Below are 24,768 nucleotides of genomic sequence, written 5' to 3'. Positions count from 1 at the left end.
ACTAATTCATAATGAGAGTGTGAAAAAAGCAAGCCTGAAGGCTTTGTATCTTAATGCTAGAAGCATTAGGAACAAGGTGGATGAATTAGTTGTGGAAATAGAGGTAAACAAGTATGATTTGATTGGGATTACAGAAACGTGGCTGCAGGGTGGGCAAGGCTGGGAACTTAACATCCAGGGATATACAATATTTAGGAAGGATCGGCAAAAAGGTAGGGGAGGTGGGGTAGCATTGCTGGTAAAGGAGGGGATTAATGCAATGGAAAGGAAGGATATTAACTCGGATGAAACGGAATCTGTATGGGTAGAAATGAGAAATAGCAAGGGGAGGAAAACGTTAGTGGGTGTGATGTATAGGCCTCCAAATAGTAATATGGAGGTGAGGGAAGGCATAAAAAGGGAAATTAGAGAAGCGTGCGATAAGAGCACAGCTGTCATCATGGGTGACTTTAATTTACATATTGATTGGACTACCCAAATTAGTAAAAATTCTGAGGAGGAGGAATTCCTGGAATGTTTTCGGGACGGTTATCTGGACCAATATGTCGAGGAGCCGACTCGAGATCAGGCCATTTTAGACTGGGTATTGTGCAATGAGAAGGGACTTATCAGCAATCTTCTTGTACGAGGCCCCTTGGGTCAGAGCGATCATAATATGATCGAGCTCTCAGTCGAGATGGAGAGTGAGGAAATTGAATCAGAGACTAAGGTCCAGAACTTAAATAAAGGGAATTACGAGGGTATGAGACGGGAATTGGGTAAGATTGATTGGGTGGTGTTTCTGGGGGGATTGACAGTGGATAGACAATGGCAAGCATTCAAAGATAGAATGGAAGAATTTCAGAACATGTTTATACCGGTTTGGCATAAAAATAAACCTAAAAAGGTGACTCAACCGTGGATAACGAGGGAAATTAGGGACAGCATAAAATCAAAAAAAAGGGCATATCAACTGGCAAAAAAAAGCACCAGACCGGAAGATTGGGGGCAGTACAGGATACAGCAAAAGAGGACAAAGGGATTAATCAGGAAGGGGAAAATAGAATACGAAAGTAAACTTGCAGCAAACATAAAGACAGACTGCAAAAGCTTTTATCGGTATATCAGGAGGAAAAGACTGGTAAAATCCCAAGTCGGTCCCTTGCAGTCCGATTCGGGAGAATATATAATGGAGAATAAGGAAATGGCAGACCAATTAAACTCATACTTTGGTTCTGTATTCACAAAGGAGGACACAAATAACCTCCCAGGAATATCGACAAACATAGGGACTAATGAGAGGGAGGAGCTGACAGAAATTAGTATCTCTAGGGATATGGTGTTGGGTAAGTTGAGGGGACTGAAGGCCGACAAATCCCCGGGGCCTGATAAACTACATCCTAGGGTACTTAAGGAGGTGGCCCTGGAGATAGCAGATGCTCTAAGGATCATCTTCCGGAACTCCATTGACTCGGGAACAGTACCCGTGGATTGGAGGGTAGCTAATGTTACCCCAATATTCAAAAAGGGGGGTAGAGAGAAAGCAGGGAATTATAGACCAGTAAGCCTTACATCAGTTGTGGGCAAAATGCTAGAGTCCATTATTAAGGATAAAATAGCGGAGCACTTGACAAATGGGGAAAGGATCGGACAGAGTCAACATGGATTTACAAAGGGTAAATCGTGTTTGACTAATCTGCTGGAATTTTTTGAGGAAGTAACTGGTAAAATAGATGGGGGAGAGCCAGTGGATGTGGTGTACCTTGACTTCCAGAAAGCCTTCGATAAGGTTCCACACAAAAGATTATCATGCAAAATTAAGGCTCATGGGATTGGGGGCAAAGTATTAACGTGGATAGAGAACTGGCTGGCGGATAGAAAACAGAGAGTTGGAATAAACGGCTCGTTTTCGGAGTGGCAGGCAGTGACCAGCGGGGTGCCGCAAGGATCTGTCCTGGGACCCCAGCTGTTCACAATATATATAAATGATCTGGATCAGGGAATTGGATGCAATATTTCCAAATTCGCTGACGACACTAAACTAGGAGGAGGGGTGGGCTCTGATGAGGATGTCAGGAGGCTACAGTGCGATTTGGACAGGTTGGGGGAATGGGCGGATACGTGGCAGATGCACTATAATGTGGATAAATGCGAGGTTATCCACTTTGGGGGTAAAAACAGGAGGGTGGATTATTATCTAAATGGCAATAGATTGGGAGATGGGGAAGTGCAGAGGGACCTGGGTGTTCTTGTGCACCAGTCACTGAAGGAGAGCATGCAGGTGCAACAGGCGATTAAGAAGGCAAATGGTATGTTGGCCTTCATATCAAGGGGGTTCGAGTATAGGAATAGGGATACCTTACTACAGCTGTACAAGGTGCTGGTGAGACCGCATCTGGAGTATTGTGTACAGTTTTGGTCGCCCCATCTGCGGAAGGATGTTCTTGCCATGGAAAGAGTGCAGCGGCGATTCACCAGGCTGATACCTGGAATGGCGGGAATGACCTACGAGGAGAGATTGAATAGTTTGGGCTTGTACTCACTGGAGTTTAGAAGATTGAGAGGGGATCTCATCGAAACATATAAAATTATGGCAGGCCTGGACAGGCTGAATTCAGAGAGAATGTTTCCAATGGCAGGGGAGCACAGAACCAGGGGCCACAGTCTAAAAATAGCGGGCAAATCATTTAAAACAGAGATGAGGAAGAATTTCTTCACTCAAAGAGTGGTGAGCCTGTGGAATTCCCTGCCACAGAGGGCTGTGAAGGCTAATTCAATAAATATTTTCAAGAGAGAATTGGATATATTTCTGAAGGCTAAGGGGATTAAGGGTTACGGAGAAAAGGCGGGGACGGGGTACTGAACTGGTAAGATCAGCTATGATCTCAGACGAAGATCAGCCATGATCTCATTGAATGGCGGAGCAGGCTCGAAGGGCCGAATGGCCTACTCCTGTTCCTATCTCTATGTTTCTATGTCATGTAGCCTAAGGCTTCCCTCCTCACTATTTACCACTCCACCAATTTTTGTGTCATCTGCGAACTTACTGATCATACCTCCTACATTCATATCTAAATCATTAATGTACACTACAAACAGCAAAGGACCCAGCACCAATCCCTGCGGTACACCACTGAACACAGGCTTCCAGTCACAAAAACAACCTTCGACCATCACCCTCTGCCTCCTGCCACTAAGCCAATTTTGGATCCAATGTGCCAAATTGCCCTGGATCCCATGGGCTCTTACCTTCGTGACCAGTTTCTCATGTGGGACTGTGTCAAAAGCCTTACTGAAGTCCACATGGACTACATCAACTGCACTGCCCTCATCCATACACCTAGTCACCCCCTCGAAAAATTAAATAAATTGGTTAGACATGATCTCCCCATGACAAACCCATGCTGACTATCCTTGATTAATCCTTGGCTCTCCAAGTGGAGACTAATTCTGTCCCTCAGAAATGTTTCCAATAATTTCCCTACCACTGATGTTAGGCTCACTGGCCTGTAATTCCCTGGTTTATCCCTACTACCCTTCTTGAACAATGGTACGACGTTAGCTGTTCTCCAGTCCTCTAGCACCTCCCCTGTGGCCAGTAAGGTTCTGAAAATTTGTGTCAGAGCTCCTGCAATCTCCTCCCATGCCTCACATAACAGCCTGGGATACATCTCGTCTGGGCCTGGGGGTTTATCCACTTTTAAGCCCACTAAAGCCGCTAGTACCTCTCAATATTAATTTGTTCAAGTACATCACAATCCCCCAGCCTGATTTCTATGCCTACATCGTCCTTCTCCATAGTGAACACAGATGCAAAATATTCATTTAAAACCTCACCTAAATCTTCCGGCTCTACACACAGATTGCCACTTTGGTCCCTAATGGGCCCTACTCTTACCCTGGTTATCCTCTTGCCCTTAATATACTTATAAAACACATTGGCCTAGAAACTCAGTGGGCTGCGCCACCCATTAGCGCCTTAAGAGGGCGCTAAGTGGGTCGGAAGCCACTGGCCATGCCTCCCGCTAAATTCAGCGGGACGTTAATGGTGGCGCTAGCCGTTAGCGCTGCACCGCTACCGATGATGTCATCGGTGTGCGCAGCGCCCCGCTGACGCCCTGGCCACAATATTAGGACGCGCCCCCTGATTTACCGCCGGACGTTATGTGCGACCGGTTCAGGGGGGCCTTCCTGCAGCGGTAGAGGTGCAAATAAAAAGAGAGGTGCGGGGCGGCCATTTTTGTTGCTGCACCTCTGTGCGCTGCCGTCCCCGGCCTCCTGTTCCACGCCCCCCCCCCTACCCTGAGGAGTGCCGGCTGCGTTCCAAGAGCCCAGCACTTCTCCTCGGTGTCGGGCTCTTTTGCCGACACTTGCGATCCTCGGGGGCCCAGCTGGGCCCCAGATCACGCAGAACAAGGCCCCTCCCCTTTAAGAAGGGAAGGAAGGCCTGCAGTACCGTTGTGCTATGATATTCAGTTGCAGCGCCCCAAGAGGGACGCGGGGCACCTCCAGTAGCGCCGCGCTTCCCTCTGGGGCGCTCCAACTGAATTTCCGGTGGGCGGCCGCGAATGCTTCCGGGGCGCTACTTTTAGCACCCTGGCGAGGCTGGCGCCCCAAACGGGGCTATAGTGAATTTCTAGGCCTTTGGGGTTTTCCTTTATTTTGCCCGCCAGTGTTTTTTCATGCCCCCTCTTCGCTCTCCTAATTTCTTTTTTACGTACCCCCCTGCACTTTCTATACTCCTCTAGGGCTTCCACTATTTTTAGTCCTTTGCATCTGCCAAAAGCCTCCCTTTTTTTCCTAATCCATTCTTGTATATCCCTTGACATCCAGGGTTCCCTGGGCTTGTTGGTCCCACCCTTGACCTTTACGGGAACATGTTGGCGGTGTACTCTCTCTATTTCCTTTCTGAAAGACTCCCACTGCTCTGATGTGGATTTTCCTACAAGTAGCTGATCCCAGTCCACTTTGGCCAGATCTTGCCTTATCATATTAAAATCAGCCTTCCCCCAATTTAGAACCTTTATTTCCGGTCCATCTTTGTCCTTTTCCATGACTACCTTAAATCTCACCGAATTATGGTCACTGTCACCAAAATGCTCTCCTACTGACACTTCTACCACTTGCCCGGCTACATTTCCTAGAATTAGAACCAGTACCGCCCCCTCTCTTGTAGGGCTTTCTACATGCTGGCTCAAAAAGCTCTCCTGGATGCACTTTAAGAATTCTGCATCCTCTAAGCCTTTCACGCTCTGACTATCCCAGTTAATATTGGGGAAGTTGTAATCCCCTACTATTATTACCCTATTATTTCTACACTTCTCTGAGATTTACCTACATATCTGTTCCTCTATCTCCCCCTGACTGTTTGGCAGCCTATAGTACACTCCCAGCAAAGTGCTTGCCCCCTTTTTGTTTTTAAGTTCTACCCATATGGCCTCATTAGAGGAACCTACTAAGATATCAGCCCTCCTTACAGCAGCAATTGACTCCTTGATTAATATTGTGACACCCCCTCCACTTTTACACCACCCCCCCCTCTCTTTCGCCTGAAGATTCTATACCCCGGAATATTGAGCTGCCAGCCCTGCCCCTCCTTCAACCATGTCTCTGTGATAGCAACAATATCATATTCCCACGTGTTCATCGACACCTTCAATTTATCTGCCTTACTTGCAAGACTCCTTGCATTAAAATAAATGCCATCCAGCCTTGCCATACTCCCTTGTGCTGTTACATATTTGCTCTGCCTTCCAGGCTGACTTGTTTTTTCCTCTATATTTGGCTGTGCATCACCCCCTACTATAACTCCACTCCGTATCCCTTCCCCTGCCAAGTTAGTTTAAACCACCCCCCCCACAACAGTATTGGCAAACCTCCCCGCAATGATGTTGGTACCGGAGAAAAAAACCCTTACAGAATCTGGCGACCGCGGCAGGACGTCAAGGTTTAGAACAAAATCGTGGACAGGGTTAAGTGCAAGAAACCTGCCATGGAGGATAGGATATCCTCGTATGTGTTTGGGAAAGGAAACATTTCCGAGCACTGGGTGCGGGAAATGTTACACTCTCTTAGTCCGTATGAGAAAGCGGTAGCGTGGACGGGTAGTAGCATACATATGAAATCGAAGGAAAAGGCGATTTGGCTAATATATATGCAGAAACAAATTCAGATGCTCACGGAGAAAGTTGAACATTTAGTTAAAAGGGAAACAGGAATCAGAAAGTAGGGCAGGAGAGAGCGAGGCCATCGGCTGACAGAAGATTTGAGCTTCAAAAGGCAGGAGAGAAAAGCACAGGAAGAAACAGCTAGAAACACGTTAGAGTACTTGCAATGTCAGATCACCGAAAGTCGAAGGCAGTGTCAGGCTCAGCGTGAGGAAGGTAATAGGAACTCAGAGGGAGCTGACAAGGCTGAGGAGCAGTTAAAAGATATAAAGGTGGCAGACAGGGAAGCCAAACACCAGGTACATGAAGAGGCCGATCACGGGCCCTGTAATGATAAAGTCTGTAAGTTGACCCAAGCATCAACCAGGGCCAGGGGGATGGTTTGTCTCATGGTACAGGGGAAGTTGGGGTAGACTGGGATGAGGAGGAAAAGGAGCCCGACGATAGGATCCATTATAGAAAGGTTCGACCGGCTCCCGAAGCACAGGGACCACCGGGACCGATGTGTCCCCTGCAACAGCAAAAGTTAAGCCCACCCTGTAGGGGGGCATCCTTTACCTGGTTTACGGTAATTTACCTGGTCAGGCAGCCCTTTTCCACTGCACTGTGACCAATTCCAATCAGCGGTTTCGAATCACTAAACCACCCCTTCCAGTTCTGACTGCAGGAACTTATAATTAATGATATATTAAAAATGGACAAATGGTCTGGATGCAAGAAAGTCAAATTTTATTAACTAAAGAAACTACACCACACAATCAAAGTAATCACAGTAAAATTGTTTAAATAGGGGAGGAAAAACGGACACAACGAGGGAAAACAACTAAAATCACAATTTCTAACGAAATTCCCACTTTACTCCCACCCTTATGCCTATCCTAATTTGCCTTGTGGAAGGCCAGAAAAATATATGCTCACCGCTGCAATGCCAGCTCCGTGCCCTATGAGATCTTCACTGCCCTGAAGTAAAGAAGCACCCCAGTGTTTTAAAAATAAACGGCTGGTGTTTTACTTCTTCAGACAGACTCCCACGCTGTAGAGGGCACATGGAGGCAGGCCAGAGAGAGAGAGATGCTTCTGGAAGCTATCTCTTATACCCCAATTTTGAGGCCAAAATGTTCCAGCCCAGATCCGGAGGTTTCTGGGCTCAAACAAAAGGGATCCAACTGTCCCCATTGTCCAGTAATGGGTGATTCAAACCCATTCATTTTAAACTGTTCCTTTCCTCAGTCCAAGTGTCTCTTTTCAAATGTCTGTGCTGAGATTTGAAAGTAAAGCTGCAGTTTAAATGTGTCTTCATTCATCCTGATGGGTTTTGAATGGAGTTGTATTACTATGTAACCAGCTTGGGAGGAGTGTAAACAGAAACCCATTGTCTTGTGCTCACTGAAATCGCAGCCAGAAGTGGATAACCCCTTGTGCAAACATCCTTGTAGCAGTTTCTGTAAACAAATCGATTATCTCTGCAGGGAGGGAACTTCCTGAACTGCCTTTGATTGGCAGATTCAAATGGGCTACTCGCCAGTGTAAACAAGCAGCTTGCAGGTTACCGGACCCACCCAATACCACAGGATGACTGACAGCTCGGGCTCCATTCACATGCTAACAGCCTGCCTGTCCTTTTGAAATTCTGTTTCCATGAGGTCTGTTCAGCAATTTTTATGCCCTGAGTAATTTAAACAGTCCAAACTCAAGAGTGCTGTGCCAGTGCTGGGACTAGAGTCCTGGCGGATCAAATAACTAGGGCTGTAGAGAGGGCTTTAAACTAACTATTGGGGGGGAGGTTCCTAGAGAGCAAATAATAAAAATGACAACAGAGAAGGTCATAGACTTAGGTAGCAGTGGGGAAATTAAAAACCAGAGCGTGTCAGGAAGGGGCAGAAGGTATGGAGTAAAAGGTAAAGTAATAAAAAGGGCAAAAGCAGGAACTAAGTGTCACAAAACATATTTGAAAGTTCTCTATCTGAATGCACGTAGCATTCGTAACAAAATGGACGAGTTAATGGCACAAATAACTACATATGGGTATGATCTTGTGGCCATTACAGAAACATGGCTGCAGGGTGACAATGCCTGGGAATTAAACATACCAGGTTATTTAACAATCAGGAAGGACAGGCAGGAAGGAAGGGGAGGTTGGGTGGCCATGTTAATAAAGGAAGGAATCACTGTAATACAGAGAAATGATATTGGATCAAAAGATCAGGATAATGAAACAGTTTGGGTGGAGATAAGGAATAATAAGGGGAAAAAAACACTAGTGGGCGTAGTCGATAGGCCTCCGAACAGTTGCAACTCTGTTGGACGGAGTATCAATCAGGAAATAGTTGAGGCTTGTAATAAGGGAACATCTATAATTATGGGGGATTTTAACTATCATATTAATTGGACAAATCAAATTGGGCAGGGCTGCCTTGAGGATGAGTTCATTGAGTGTATTAGGGATGGGTTTCTTGAGCAGTATGTAACTGAACCGACCAGGGGGCAAGCAACCTTAGAACTGGTCCTGTGTAACGAGACAGGATTAATTAAAAATGTCCTAGTAAAGGATCCCCTTGGAATGAGTGACCATAACATGGTTGAATTCCATATTCAATTAGAGGGTGAGAAGGTTGGATCTCAAACAAGCGTGCTAAGCTTGAATAAAGGAGACTATGAAGGTATGAGAGCAGAATTGAGTAGAGTGGATTGGGAAAATAGATTAATGGGTAAGACGATACATGATCAGTGGTGTACATTTAAGGAGTTATTTTACAACTTCCAAAAAATATATATTCCACTGAGAAGAAAAGGGTGTAAAAGAAAAGACAGCCATCCGTGGCTAAGTAAAGAAATTAAGGATAGTATTTGACTAAAAACAAGGGCATATAAGGTAGCTAAATCTAGTGGGAGGATAGAGGATTGGAAAAACTTTAAAAGACAGCAAAAGATAACAAAAAGATTAAATAAGAAAGGGAAGATAGATTATGAAAGTAAATTAGCAAAAAATATAAAAACAGATAGTAAGAGTTTATATAGTTACATAAAAAGAAAAAGGGTGGCTAAAGTAAATGTTGGCCCCTTAGAGGATGACACCGGGAAATTAATGGTGGGAAATATGGAGATGGCAAAAACACTGAATGAATATTTTGTATCAGTCTTTACAGTAGAGGACACTAAGAATATCCCAACACTGGACAAACAGGGGGCTATAGGGGGAGAGGAGCTAAACACGATCAAAATCACTAAGGAAGTGGTACTCGGTAAAATAATGGGACTCAAGGCAGATAAATCACCTGCACCTGATGGCTTACATCCTAGGGTCTTGAGGGAAGTGGCGGTAGGGATTGTGAATGCATTGGTAATAATTTTCCAAAACTCCCTGGACTCGGCAAAGGTCCCGGCAGACTGGAAAACTGCTAATGTAACACCCTTATTTAAAAAGGGCAGTAGACAGAAGGCTGGAAACTATAGACCGGTTAGCCTAACATCTGTGGTAGGTAAAATTTTGGAGTCCATTATTAAGGAGACAGTAACAGGACATTTAGATAATCATAATTTAATAGGACAAAGTCAGCATGGTTTTATGAAGGGGAAGTCATGTTTGACAAATTTGCTGGAGTTCTTTGAGGAAGTAACATATAGGGTGGATAAAGGGGAACCAGTGGACGTAGTGTATTTAGACTTCCAAAAGGCATTTGACAAGGTGCCACACAAAAGATTATTGCTTAAGATAAAAAATCACGGGATTGGGGTTAATATTCTGGCATGGATAGAGGATTGGCTATCTAACAGAAGGCAGAGAGTTGGGATAAATGGTTCATTGTCAGACTGGCAATCAGTAACTAGTGGTGTTCCGCAGCAGTCGGTGCTGGGTCCCCAACTCTTTACAATCTATATTAACGATTTGGAGGAGGGGACCGAGTGTAACATATCAAAGTTTGCAGATGATGGGAGGGAAAGTAGTGAGTGAGGAGGACATAAAAACCTGCAAGGTGACAGAGACAGGCTAAGTAAGTGGGCAGAGATTTGGCAGATGGAATACAATACTGGAAAGTGTGAGGTTATGCACTTTGGCAGGAAAAGTCGTGGAGCAAGTTATTATCTTAATGGCAAGAAACTGGAAAGTACTGAAGTACAAAGGGATCTGGGGGTCCTGGTGCACGAAACTCAAAAGGTTAGTATGCAGGTGCAGCAAGTGATTAAAAAGGCCGATGGAATGTTGGCTTTCATTGCTAGGGGGATAGAATATAAAAATAGGGAGGTATTGCTTCAGTTGTACAAGGTATTGGTGAGACCGCACCTGGAATATTGCATACAGTTTTGGTGTCCATACTTAAGAAAAGACATACTTGCTCTCGAGTCAGTACAAAGAAGGTTCACTCGGTTAATCCCAGGGATGAGGGGATGGACATATGAGGAGAGGTTGAGTAGATTGGGACTCTACTCATTGGAGTTCAGAAGAATGAGAGGCAATCTTATTGAAACCTATAAGATTGTGAAGGGGTTGGTTCGGGTGGATGCGGGGAGAATGTTCCCGATGATGGGTGAAACTAGAACTAGGGGGCATAGTCTTAGAATAAGGGGCTGCTCTTTCAAAACTGAGAGGAGGAGGAACTACTTCACTCAGAGGGTGGTAGGTCCATGGAATATGCTGCCCCAAAAAGCTGTGGAAGCTACATCATTACATAGATTTAAAACAGAAATAGACAGTTTCCTAGAAGTAAAGGGAATTAAGGGTTACGGGGAGCGGGCGGGAATTTGGACATGAGTCTAGGTTCAGATCGGTCATGGCCCTGTGGGTAGCGGAGCGGGCCCAGGGGCCGTGTAGCCTGATCCTGCTCCTATTTCGTGTGCCTAATTCTGTTAGATTCAGGAGATGGCTCTGTGATAGTAGATTGGCGGTTAGGATCAGATCAGCCATGATCTTATTGAATGGCGGAGCAGGCTCGAGGGGCTGATTGGCCTACTCCTGCTTCTATTTCTTCTGTTCTTATGTTCTTATGAGTACATCTTTTAATAAAATGTACAATCTTAAAGTGTGCAATTTTCACAAAGTTCTTTGATTCCAGTGTCCAAGTGCTGCCTAGCCTACAAGCTTTTTAACGCAGCCCTTTTGCAGTTCTGGGTATGTTTTAAAACATTGTCCAACCCAGAGACAATTTAAAATCACACAATGTCTTCGTCCACGATGTGGATTAATATTTCCCGATCTTTGGGGGCTGAGGGGATTTTGCAAACCCCTACACACCCCCACAAGGCGGGGCCATTGCAGAGTGATTATGTGCTGCCCTATATGTCCCTTCAGTTTCAGGAAATGCTGGCCAGTGTGCAGTAACTGAAGCATGGAGGGGATGCCTCTGTTCATTTTGCCAATGTAGAGCAGATAGGAGGGATCAATAATTGTGACGACGACAAATGGAAAAAGCTGATACTGTTCACTCTAGATGCGAAGCTGTACCAGAGTTTGTCGGCAGCCACTAAGTTAGGAGGGGTTGCCCTGGACAGGGTAAAGGACAAAATTTTAATGTCGCTGGGACATAGCCAGGGCAGCCCGTTCTTGCAGGTCGAGCAGACAAGACAGCTAGCTGGATGCATTCGCAGCCAGGTTGTGGCCCGTGTATCTGAAAGCGACAGGGAGAAATCTAGCCTGAGCACAGTTGTTAGGAGCTCCCAAGAATCATTGGTTGAGGACCCAAATGGCTAACAGCCTGCCACGGATCAGGGCTAGGGCGGAATCATGGTTCGACTCTGAGGATGAAACAGAGCCAGGCGTGTTAAGGAAACTGACTCTGGCTTTTAAATCTGACCGAGGGGAGGAGAATAAACAAAAGGGACAAACTGCATCTGCACGGGGGGCAATAAACGGGAAGGAAGATTTTTATCTGGAGGTAGCAGCTACTGGGGATAGTTTGAGTGCAGTGTTGCTCCAAGAACGGCATGACAATTTGAGGCCAGTAGCTTATGCCTCCCGAGTCCTGACAGATGTAGAGAGGGGTTACTCGCACTGCAAAAGACACCTTTTGGCGAGCTATTGGGCCAACAAACGTTTCCAATTATTTACGGGGCAATCTTTACTAACCTTACTGACATGTCATACCCCGACACAGATGCTATTGGATGGGAGGATAAAAGATGGGACAGTGAGTAGCAGTCGTATTGCCCGCTGAATATTGCTACTCTCCCAGATGAACCTGAGGGTGGAAAGATTGGCAGAACCTAAGCTGGCCTTGAGCATGATGTATCCAGGGATGAATCACGTGTGCACGGTAGAAGGGGTATGGGATGTAGACGTGGGATTCCGGGCTGGGCAACATCCGACAGGGAGATATTTATGTGGATGGGTCGGGCTCAGTGACAAATGGAGAGCGTAGGACAGGGTGTGGAATTTATGACTCAGGGGCTGGGATAGAGAAAGCCATCAAACTCCCCAGCACAATGAGCGCACAGCAGGCCGAGCTGGCAGCTGTAGCTTATGTGGTCACGCATCCCGAGGAATTCCCAACCCCCTACACAATATGCTCAGACTCGATGTTCAATTCTTGCACTGAATATCTGGCAATATGATCTAGACGAGGATTCAAGTCCGCCGACAGGAAACCATTAGTAATTGCCCCACTGCTGAACACAATCCTGGGCATTACAGGCAATAAAGGGGAGTATTACATTCAAAAAGTAAAGGCGCACTCAAAAACCGAGCCTAAGCGGGAGGGTAACCAGAAGGCCAACGAGTTGGCAAAAAAGGGGGCCAGGGAGGGAGTACTTTGGGACCCGTACCGATCTGGACAGATCGCGGCCATAAGGGATATGGCGAGCCCACAGGAGGTGAAGTTGCCCCCAGACCTGACCCAGGTTCAAGCACAAGATGCGGTTTTAAAAACCGTGATTAAGAAAAGGGTAGAAGAGGAATAAATTGAGGGTCCTGTTGGAGCAGCAGATATAGTGGTCAAAGAGGGGATGCTGTTTAAAGGGGAAAGGTGGATGGTGCTCACACAGTACCAGGAGGAATTTATGCAGCTAGCTCACGGGTTCCGGGAGCTGGACATCCATGGGGGCCGGAAACTGCCTGGAAGAAAGTGGAGGAGGTGGGTTGGTGGCCTCATCTCAGGGAAGAGGTGATGGAATATTGCAGGGAGTGCCTAGTGTGCGCTGCGAATAATCCAGAGCCCCACCATAGAAAGGCACCATTGGGACATGTTAGGAGGGTAGAGGGGCCATGGCGTTCTATACAAATAGACTTCATTGGGCCCCAGCCCACCACAAAAGCAGGCAGCAAGTATTGTCTAGTGTTGGTGGACGTTTCCTCTAAGTGGGTTGAGGCCTTCCCTTGTCGAACAGCCACAGTGTTAAACACGGCTAAGATCCTAGTAAAGGATGTGTTCTCCCAATGGGGATTGCCCCAGGTAGTGGAATCAGATCAGGGGAGCCATTTCACAGGACAAGTCATGCAGACCACCCTGAAACTTTTAAGGATACAGGGAAAATGGCATGCGGCCCACAAACCCAATCATCAGGAATAGTGGAAAGGATGAACCGGACCTTAAAGGAAAGGCTTAGGAAGGAGATGGGGGGCTACCCAAAGAAATGGGATGTGGTCCTGCCTCTAGTTCTCATGAATATCAGGGACAGCCTCTCCAAAAACACAGGTCACTCCCCGTATGAGCTGATGACCGGTAGGGCGATGAGGACCACGGCTCATGTGTTGGTATTGTACGGGGGTTTTAGATCGCAGAGGTTTCTCTCTCTCGAGGCCTCTCTCTCTTGCACAGTAAAAACCTTGAGTGGTTCGACACACTCGCCCCTTAGGTTCTATACACTGGACTTTGAGGCAGGAACTACGATGTAGAGAATACTCTATAGATCAGGTTTAATGAAAACAAAATGAAATTTTATTTCATAAAGGAACAAATCGAATGTAAGCCAATAAGGTACATGGGAGGGAAAAACAAATCATAATGCAGTACTAACCAACATATATACAGGCATGTTACACTTTACAAAAGTCATCTCGAAATGGGGAAACACACGGAACATCGAGGGACAACAACTCATAATTAATTATACCCAAAATGCCCACCCCCTAAGCCTAGCTAGATCAGATTATGAGGGGCCAGAAACATGCTCACCAATCCAAGGAGAAAGTATAAGATTTTGAAAGGTCTGCGTTTTGATCCTCTCAGGCATCCTGTCTCCACGTGGTCAACGCTGCGGGCTGCGACACTCTCTCTTCTTCCTCGAGGTGAAGGTCACGGACAGGCTGGATGCTGGCAGGCCTGGACGTCGTCGGGGACGCAGACCAACTGTTTGACCAAGGTTAGATAGGTTTCTTCGCAGAGCCCAGCTGGTTTATCATTTTCAGATCGGTTTCTTCTGAAGGGCTGCTGTCCTTTGTCTCATCAACGGCCCGGGGTTTGTTGATGATCTCCCGATGGTTACCCCGGGGCGGGACGCAGACTCGAATCACCTTCTTGACTGGTCTCCGGATCGACGTTCCTCCACGCTCTCGAAAAGGCAAGCTAGCTCAAAAAGCTGCCAAAAAGCTGCAAAAGCTCCAAGCTGCAAAAAGCTCCCGATGGCTACCCTGGGACTCCAGTTATACTTCTCAAAGAAGCCCTTATCTCCCGCCAAATCAAGGTTAGTCTTTGTTTAACTTTTGGCAGGCTTGTAGCACAGCGGGGTAGTCTTTGCTTTTTAAAATATCTTCGGGATGGCCGGTAACTGCCATCTCTGGTCTGGAACGACCCTGTATTGTCTTTAATGTCCTTCTGATGTCTTAAACGGTGCTTGATGTTCCCCCTATGAATATGAAACTGTTTCCCTTTGTCTGGGTAAACATTTTGATGGCCTTTATCTACAGGCCGATCTGATCGGATCTGCATCCAATCTATATGTATGGGGCTCTGTCTGGTTTCGTTTTCCCTGAAACTGCCTTCCAGAACCTACTGTGGGCTGAATCCACAAAAAGCTGGCTGGGGAATGCAGGAACCATTTTAAAGTGTCCCAAAAGCTGGTCACGGGGTCTGGCGGCCATTTTGTGTGTCCCTTTTTCTGGGCTTCTTTTAAAACAGTCTTTAAAAGTTAAGGCCTTTTCTGCCAATAGACCCTTATAGGACAATGTTCAATTTTGCGAATCTTACAGTACCGGTCCTGATCGAAGCTCAAACGAGGGAGGTCAACTGGGACAGGTTCATAGAAACATAGAAACATAGAAGATAGGAGCAGTAGTAGGCCATTCGGCCCCTCGAGCCTGCTCTGCCATTCAATGAGATCATGGCTGATCATCGAAATTCAGTACCCTGTCCCTGCTTTTTCCCCATATCCCTTGATCCCTTTAGCCTTAAGAAATACATCTAACTCCTTCTTGAATATATTTAATAAGTTGGCCTCAACTGCCTTGTGTGGTAGAGAATTCCACAGGTTCACCACTCTCTGGGTGAAGAAATTCCTCCTCATCTCAGTCCTAAATGGCTTACCTCATCCTTAGATTGTGAGCCCTGGTTCTGGACTCCCCCGCCATCGGGAACATCCTTCCTGCATGTAGTCTGTCTAGTCCTGTTGAATTATGTGAGTTTCAATGAGATCCCCTCTCATTCTTCTAAACTACAGCGAATATAAGCCTAATCAAACCAATCTCTCCTCATACGTCATTCCTGCCATCCCAGGTATCGGTCTGGTGTATCTTCGCTGCACTCCCTCCATGGCAAGAACATCCTTCCTCAGATAAGGTGACCAAAACTGCAAACAATACTCAAGGTGTGGTCTTATCAAGGCCCTGTACAACTGCAGCAAGACATCCTTGCTCCTGTACTCGAATCCTCTCGCTATGAAGGCCAACATACCATTTGCCTTCTTAACCGTCTGCTGCGCCTGCATGCTTACCTTCTGTGACTGGTGCACAAGGACACCCAGGTCTCGTTGCACTTCCCCTTCTCCCAATCTATTGCCATTCAGATAATAATCTGTCTTCCTGTTTTTGCCACCAAAGTGGATAACCTCGCATTTATCCACATAATAATGCATCTGCCATGCTTCTGCCCAATCACCCAACCTGCCCAAATCATACTGGAGTTTCTCAGCATCCTCCTCACAGCACACACGCCCACCCAGCTTTGTGTCATCTGCAAACTTGGAGATATTACATCTAGTTCCCTCGTCTAGATCATTAATATATATTGTGAATAGCTGGGGTCCTAGCAACAATCCCTGCGGTACCCCACTAGTTACTGCATGCCACTCGGAAAAAGACCCGTTTATTCCAACTCTTTGCTTCCTTTCTGCCAACCAGTTCTCTATCCAAGTCAGTACCTTACCCCCAATCGCACGTGCTTTAACTTTGCACGCCAATCTCTTATGCGGGACCTTATCAAAAGCCTTCTGAAAGTCCAAATACATCACATCCACTGGTTCTCCCTTATCTATTCTACCAGTTACATCCTCAAAAAGTTCCAGTAGATTAGTCAAGCATGATTTACCTTTTGTAAATCCATGTTGACTTTCTCCGATCCTGTCACTGTTTTCCAAGTGCTCCGCTAATACATCTTTTAGAATGGACTCTAGCATTTTCCCCATTACCGATGTCAGTCTTACCGGTCTATAATTCCCTGTTTTCTCTCTACCACCTTTTTAAAATAGTAGGGTTACATTAGCTACCCTCCAATCCATGGGAACTATTCCAGAGTCTAGAATTTTGGAAGATGACCAGCAATGCATCTACTATTTCTAGGGCCACTTCCTTAAGTACCCTAGGATGTAAATTATCAGGCCCTGTGGATTTATCGGCCTTCAATCCCGTCAATTTCCCCATTTCCCTACAAATATTGATTTCATTCAATTCCTCCCTCTCATTAGACCCTATGTTCCCCAACATCTCTGGAAGGTTATTTGTGTCCTCCTTTGTGAAGACAGAACCAAAGTATATATTTAATTGGTCTGTCATTTCTTTGTTCCCCATTATAAATTCCCCTGATTCTGAATGCAAGGGACCAATGCTTGACTTCACCAATCTTTTTCTCTTCACACATCTATAGAAGCTTTTACAGTCAGTTTTTATGTTCCCTGAAAGCTTACTGCCATATTCTATTTTCCCCCTCTTAATTAATCCCTTTGTCCTCTTTTGCTGAATCCTAAACTGCTCCCAATCCTCAGATTTGCTGCTTTTTCTGGCCAATTTATATGTCCTCTCCTTGGATCTTATGCTATCCCTATTTTCCCTTGTTAGCCACGGTTGAGTCACCATTTTTGTTTTATTTTTATGCCGATCAGGGATGAACAAATTCTGTAGTTCATCCATGCGATCTTTAAATGTTTGCCATTGCCTATCCACCATCAACCCTTTAAGTAACATTCCCCAATCCATCCTAGCCAACTTGCGCCTCATACCATCATAGTTTCCTTTATTTAAATTCAGGACCCTAGTCTCTGAGTCAACTATTTCACTCTCCATCTTAATGAAGAATTCTATCACATTATGATCGCTCCTCCCCAAGGGGCCTCGCACAACAAGATTGCTAATTAATCCTTTCTCATTACATAATACTCAGTCTAAGATGGCCTGATCTCTAGTTGATTCCTCAACATATTGGTCCAGGAAACCATCCCGTATACATTCTGGGAATTCCTCCTCCACAGTATTGTTACTAATTTGGTTAGCCCAATCTATATGTAGATTAAAGTCACCCATTGGCCTACTCCTGCTCCTATACATAGATACATAGAAGATAGGAGCAGGAGTAGGCCATTCGGCCCTTCGTGCCTGCTCCGCCATTCGATGAGATCATGGCTGATCCTTTAATTCAGTATCCCGTCCCCGCCTTCTCTCCGTAACCCTTAACCCCTTTTGCCCGTAGAAATATATCTAATTCCCTCTTAAATATATTTAATGAGCTGGCGTACACTGCCCTCTGTGGCAATGAGTTCCACAGGTTCACCACTCTCTGAGTGAAGAAATTCCCCCTCATCTCTGTCCTAAGAATCTTATATTCTTATGATAACTGCTGTGCCCTTATTGCATGTGTCTCTAATTTTCCATTTAATGCCATCCCCAACCTCAGCATTACTGTTTGTGGGTCTGTATACAAATCCCACTAATGTCTTCTGCCCCTTGGTATTTCTCAGCTCTACGCATACAGATTCTGCATCATCAGAGCTAATATCCTTCCCTCCTATTGTGTTAATCTCCTTTTTAACCAGCAATGCTACCCCACCTCCTTTTCATTTTTGCCTGTCCTTCCTGAACATTGAACACCCCTGGATTTTGAGTTCCCAGCCTCGGTGACCCTGAAGCAATGTCTCTGTAATTCCAATTACATCATATCCATTTACATCTATTTGCGTAGCTAATTCATCCACCTTATTACGAATGCTCCTCGCATTAAGACATAAAGGCCTAGAAATTCAGTGCCCTTAGCGCCGATTTTGTGGCGCTAGAGGGCCTAGCGCTGCAATTGGCGCCAGCGCCTAAATTGCCTGGGGCCCTTCCGCCGCGGTAGACCGGTAGCGCTGCGCCGGCACCGATGACGTCATCAGTGTGCGCCGCGTCCCGGTTGCCATAGTAACCCGCCCGAACTGGGAAATTGACTTGCGGCCGCCTCGCCCGTGGCAGCCGCAAGCAACGTTCTGGCAGAGGTGCCTTGCACAAGTTTGCGCCGGCGCATTAAAGGCCCCGCGGCGGCCGGCCGCTTTCCCCGCCGCCCGCCTGGCCGCAGCTCACTCGCCGGACTTCCCCCCCCCCCCCCCGGAGCAGAAGCAAGCCCGGCACCTCGGACAAGTGCCGGGCTTGCTTCTGTTCCGGGGGGGGGGGGGGAAGTCCGGCGAGTGAGCTGCGGCCAGGCGGGCGGCGGGGAAAGCGGCCGGCCGCTGCGGGGCCTTTAATGCGCCGGCGCAAACTTGTGCAAGGCACCTCTGCCAGAACGTTGCTTGCGGCTGCCACGGGCGAGGCGGCCGCAAGTCAATTTCCCAGTTCGGGCGGGTTACTATGGCAACCGGGACGCTGCGCACACCGATGATGTCATCGGTGCCGGCGCAGCGCTACCGGTCTACCGCGGCGGAAGGGCCCCAGGCAATTTAGGCGCCGGCGCCAATTGCAGCGCTAGGCCCTCTAGCGCCGCAAAATCGGCGCTAAGGGCACTGAATTTCTAGGCCTGGTCCTTTTAGAATTATTATTTACTGTAGCCCTGTTTGATTTACACCCTTGATTTCTCAGCATTCCACTTTTGCTTTTCTCCTTTCTGTCTTTTGTTTCTATCCTTGCTTCCCTTTCCTCTGTCTCCCTACACAGGTTCCCAATCCGCTGCCATTTTAGTTTAAACCCTCCCCAACAGCACTAGCAAACACTCCCCCAAGGACATCGGTGCCGGTCCCACCCAGGTGCAAATCGTCCAGTTTGTACTGGTCCCACCTCCCCCAGAACCGGTTCCAATGTCCCAGGAATTTGAATGCCTCTCCCTTGCACCATTCCTCTAGCCACATATTCACCTGAAATATCCTTCTATTTCTACTCTGACTAGCACGTGGCACTGGTAACAATCCTGAGATTACTATCTTTGAGGTCCTATTTTTTAATTTACCTCCTAACTCCCTATATTCAGCTTTTAGGACCTCATCCCATTTTTTACCGATATTGTTGGTACCTATATGCACCACGACAACTGGCTGTTTACCCTCCCCCTCCAGAATGTCCTGCAGCCACCCCAAGACAACCTTGACCCTTGCAGCAGAGGCAACATACCGTCCTGGAGTCTCGTTTGCGGCCGCAGAAACGCCAATCTATTCCCCTTACAATAGAATCCCTTATCACTATAGCTCTCCCACTCTTTTTCCTCCCGTCCTGTGCAGCAGAACCACCCATGGTGCCAGGAAGGTGGCTGCTGCTGTCTTCCCCCAATAAGCCAACTCCCTCAACAATATCCAAAGTGGTATATCTGTTTGAGAGGCGGATGGCCACAGGGGACCCCTGCACTACCTACCTGCACCTACTACTCTGCCTGGTGGTCACCCATTCCCTCCCTGCCTGTGCAGCCTTTACCTGCGGTGTGACCAACTCTCTAAATGTGCTATCCATGATGTCCTCAGCATCGCGAATGTTCCAGTATGTATCCATTCGTAGCTCCAGCGCCACAATGCGGTCTGTCAGTAGCTGCAGCTGGATACACTTCCCGCACACATGGTCATCAGGGACACAGGAAGTGTCCTTGATATCCCACATAGCACAGGAGGAGCATGCCACGGGGCCGAGCTGTCCTGCCATGACTTACCCTTTAATTAATTTAAATTAAATTAAATCAAATCAATACCACTAATTACACTACAATTAAATGCTATACTCAAGGGCCCTTGGTTACTAGCACTCCCGATACACAACAGAGACCATAGAAACTATAACTACAAAAATTCAGACCTTCTAAATTTTATAAACTACTAATCTTAATAAAAGACCTGTATGAGACCTTGAGAAAAGTACAATGGGAAGCTGCAAATAACATGGGAAGCCACCATCAGAAGAATAGAATGCTGTTAGAGCCACAGAAAATACAGGAGTGGAAGGTAGGGGACCAGGTCATGGTGAGAAATTATGCCCGGGTAGGGGCTTTCGGGCCACTTTACATGGGGCCGTACAGTATAGTGGACAAGGCAAGCCCCATGGTTTATGCAGTGCAGTTGCCAAAATGGACAAAGTGGTTCCACATTAATCAATGTAAACTCTATGACCCCGGGAAGAGGGGAATAAAATGAACCAGAGCCCAGGGAACGATCATGACCCCGGGAAGAGGGGAAGAAAATGAACCAGAGCCCAGGGAACGATCATGAGTTTGACCAATGTAAGTTTTCCTCCCATGTTGTTGGATGATGACAATAAGTAGTCGAACACTCTGACCTAGGGTGCCTTGGACGCCTCCTCGCACAGCAACTTCGAACCGCAAGCAGTCCCAACCGGACAGTAAGGAAAAAGGGATGCGGTGATTGCAGCAATCACAGCATGTATAATATGTATATAACCTAAGTTTGACCTGTGGAGGGAAGACCTCTCACAGAGCGGTGCCATTTATTCTTTTCTTTTATTTGCAGAGGCGAGTCGAACGGAGGACGCAGGATGGAATGCAGTCAGTGGCTGAGCCTGTTGGTAATCCTGATCAGATCAGGACAGATGGAGCGAGGCGACATTGAGATGTCGTTTACTTACGGGTATATGGGAGGGGCCAGGCCCACCGTAACACAGGGAGGTGGAGCACGGGGCACTGACGGGATAGCTACATACTCCCATGAGGGAGAATGGCCGGGTTGGTTGGGGTCAAATTCCACCAAATATTCCAATTACACTGATTACAAATTGGGTGAAGCATCAGTGCCCTGCCCCAAATTAAATATCACCACCAAAAAGGTACTGGTGAACAAGGGAAGGCAAGTGTGCCCAGAATGCTGGGGAAGTGTCTCCGTGGGATGGCGGTGGTGGCTACGGAAAACAAACAAGGCAAAGGGTAATGAATCCACGGATTGGGAAAAATGGGGAACAACTCGTACAAATCGATTGTGGGGACAAAGCGGGGGGGGAAATTATGTTGGGGCAAGTGGTGGAAGAAGGAACAAGGGGTTTATGTGTGTGCGGGAGGTTCTGAACTTAAATGCCAGAAGGGGGTGTCCATCGCTTTTAAACGGCAATGGCAAGATTCCGGGTCTGGAATAGGCTGGACTCAGAGTTTCGATTCGTGTGTGGTCCCAGATCTTCCAAACGCAGTCAATGCTACCGAACTAGTAGCGCACGATAAGAAGCCCCTACCATCAGCCCCAAAGACACGGGATAAAGAGGTTAAGTGCCCCATAATGACACCTGGACCTAGGAATGGGTTAATATTGATTCCAACAGGGAAGCTGTTGTACCATGATGTGCATTACGAGGTAGCATCTGTTATCCTTAATTTGACAAAGGTATGGCTACTCCAGTGGTGCCCAGCTGAAATGGAAAAATTGTACGAGGAACTATTAAAAGAGATGTTCCGGCAATTCTACGAGTTGAACTATGGGGAAGAAAGTCGGAAGGATTTGTATAAATGAGCTGACAACAGTCACACCGGTTTGGGGAGACAGAAGAGGGGATTGATCAATGACGCGGCCTCGATGTTTAATACGGGGAGGTCACTGGTCAATAGTACAGATGATGCCCAGCTGCAAACGCAGGTCTATACCTTCCGGGATCAGCTATAGAGGATACTGGGGGAGGGGAATGAGATTGAGAGACAGGAATTACGAGAAGATTATATATCACATCTTGGGTATGATATCCCGCCATTACCTGAGCATTTGACAAAACTGGTAAAGGATGTGGATCTTTCCCAAAAACATTGGCCCAGAAATTCAGGTCGGGGGCTTCCCACGGGTGCAAGCCCCCGACCTGCACTTACCTAGCGCGCCGGCCGTTGAGCTGTGGGCTCCCGTGGAATTCCGATCCGGGGCCTGGTCCAGCTGCCGGCGCGCAGTGCTTGCGTATCCCAGGGGCGCAGTTCATTCAATGTGTCCCCTGGGATCACATGGGCCATGGAGAGCCAATCGGAGCAGGGAATGCTCCATTCATAAGTCTGACAGGAAGTGCTGTCAAGACTTATAAATACTACGGCCCCAAAATAGTACTAAATCTTCAAATACATTTTTTTTAAATCACATTTTTTAAATAAACTATAAATTACATGAAATAACTATTTAAAAAAATAATTTAAATTTTTGAAAAAAATAATTTTATTTTCTAACTGGGCTAAAAATCAACTTACCTTGCTTTAAAGTATTTAAAAATAATAAACCTGTGGAAAAAATGTTTTAATTTTAATTAATTCACCACTTACCTTGTGAAAAGCAGGCCTTACGCCTGCTTTTTATATTTCTAAATTCTGCAGGCTTACCCTCCTGGGAAAACCTGTAAAAAAAAACTAAGTTCGATGCGCACGCGCTGCCTCTCCTGCACACGCGCTCAAACTCTGAACCCCTTCGTTCAGGGGAACGGAAGTGCCAGTTTCCCATGCATGCGCAGTGCATGCAGCAAACCGGCACTTCCATTGGGCCTACGGGTGAGTACCCCGTGCGTACTCACCCGTGGAGACCCGAATTTCTGGGCCAATACTACACGCTCCAGCAGGAAAACAGAGAAATGCGAGATGAGATCAGGGAAATGACCACCCCACCTTGGTGGGACATTGGGTTTAATATTGAAATTCCTCCCTGGATCTGAATTGCCTCACCTGTATTGATAATTGTGCTATTAATTGTGGTGTTGTATCTATTCGGGCTATCGTGTAAAACGAAACGAAGGGTATAAAGGGAAAAACAGGAAAGACTGTATAATGGGGATTTGGGATTATAGAATCAAATGTATAGACTGTGTAAAAAGAAAAAGAATGTGAGATTTGGCTGGGACCGACAATGCACTTTCCACGGCAGAAGAATGGACAGGAGTAATATCTCTAATGTAAGAGATATCGAAGGGGGGAGATGTAGGATCCATTTCTCCCCCCCGAAAGGTAAAAATTGAACTATGAAATATAAAAACCCGGAACTGCACAGCCCACAAATTGAGATGGGCAATAAAGGGTTAATTCAAACATTGCAGACGAACCATCAAGAAACGGGATATCGATGATCACAGACAATCTAAAATACGAATGCTTCTGAACAAGAACATTCACATATTCATTTACCTTAAGGGGTTACATTGTTAAAGAAGACCATGGCCCCAGTATAGTTAGTATCAGTACAGGCCGAGACAATGGGCTGGGCCTTGAACCTTTTGAATACAAATGCTAACAGAAACCAACAACTAGTATATGCAATCACCTTGGGAGGGTTGCATTGTCAGAAAGGTATCTCTAATCAATGGACAATACGAGGGACAATTAGTCATCTAGAGTTCTCTGCTACGGACATTCACACAATTTTGAAGCGGCCATCGTATGCTCAAGAGGGGGCCAGGAAATGTGTTTCAAGATTGCAAGTTGGTTTTGGTTTAAAGTAAGGCACACTTTGAAGAGTCAGTGTGGGAAGCCATTGGAAGAACAGCGAGCAGAAAGATTTGGGCCGACAATCAACAGGAGACAGCCGGTCGGGAATCGTGATTGTATGTTTGAGGCAAATCATAGAGGGGGCTTTTGTGATTGAGTCTGAGTAAGTTTGTAAGTTTCAGTCAGGTCACAATAAGGGTTTTGTGATTGAGTCTGGGTAACTTTATATGTAACAGTCAAATCGCGGACGGGTTTAACTGTGTCATATTGTGTCAATGCAAATGGCCCTTGCGTAGGGGTTTGTATTTTGGGGTTGTCAGCCTGATATAAATCGTAGGGATTTATACTGGGAAGGTAATTATGTGTGTGTGTTCAATACACGAATGAATCAAAGGCTGAGCCAAAACCCTGGGCCGTGTGTATTGTGTTCTTATAAATCCTGATGTCCAAGAACTGTGTGTAACAGGGGACCAGTACCAGAGAAAACCCCTTACATATTGGAAGGTGTTTCTAACTCAGATAATCGGAGCATGCAGGTCCATATGAGCTACAAGGATTAGCAGTAGAGAGGGTACATTCCACCCTGGCCCTTCTTAAGATGGGGATAAGTGGTAGCAGGTGGACTAAGTTCTAACTTTGAATAAGAATGATTGCGCCCAAGTCCT

Source organism: Somniosus microcephalus, chromosome 15 (genome assembly GCF_052327205.1).
Source record: "Somniosus microcephalus isolate GS21.2 chromosome 15, FLI_Smic_1.0, whole genome shotgun sequence".
Lineage (NCBI taxonomy): Eukaryota > Metazoa > Chordata > Chondrichthyes > Squaliformes > Somniosidae > Somniosus > Somniosus microcephalus.
Note: the sequence above shows the minus strand (reverse complement) of the source record.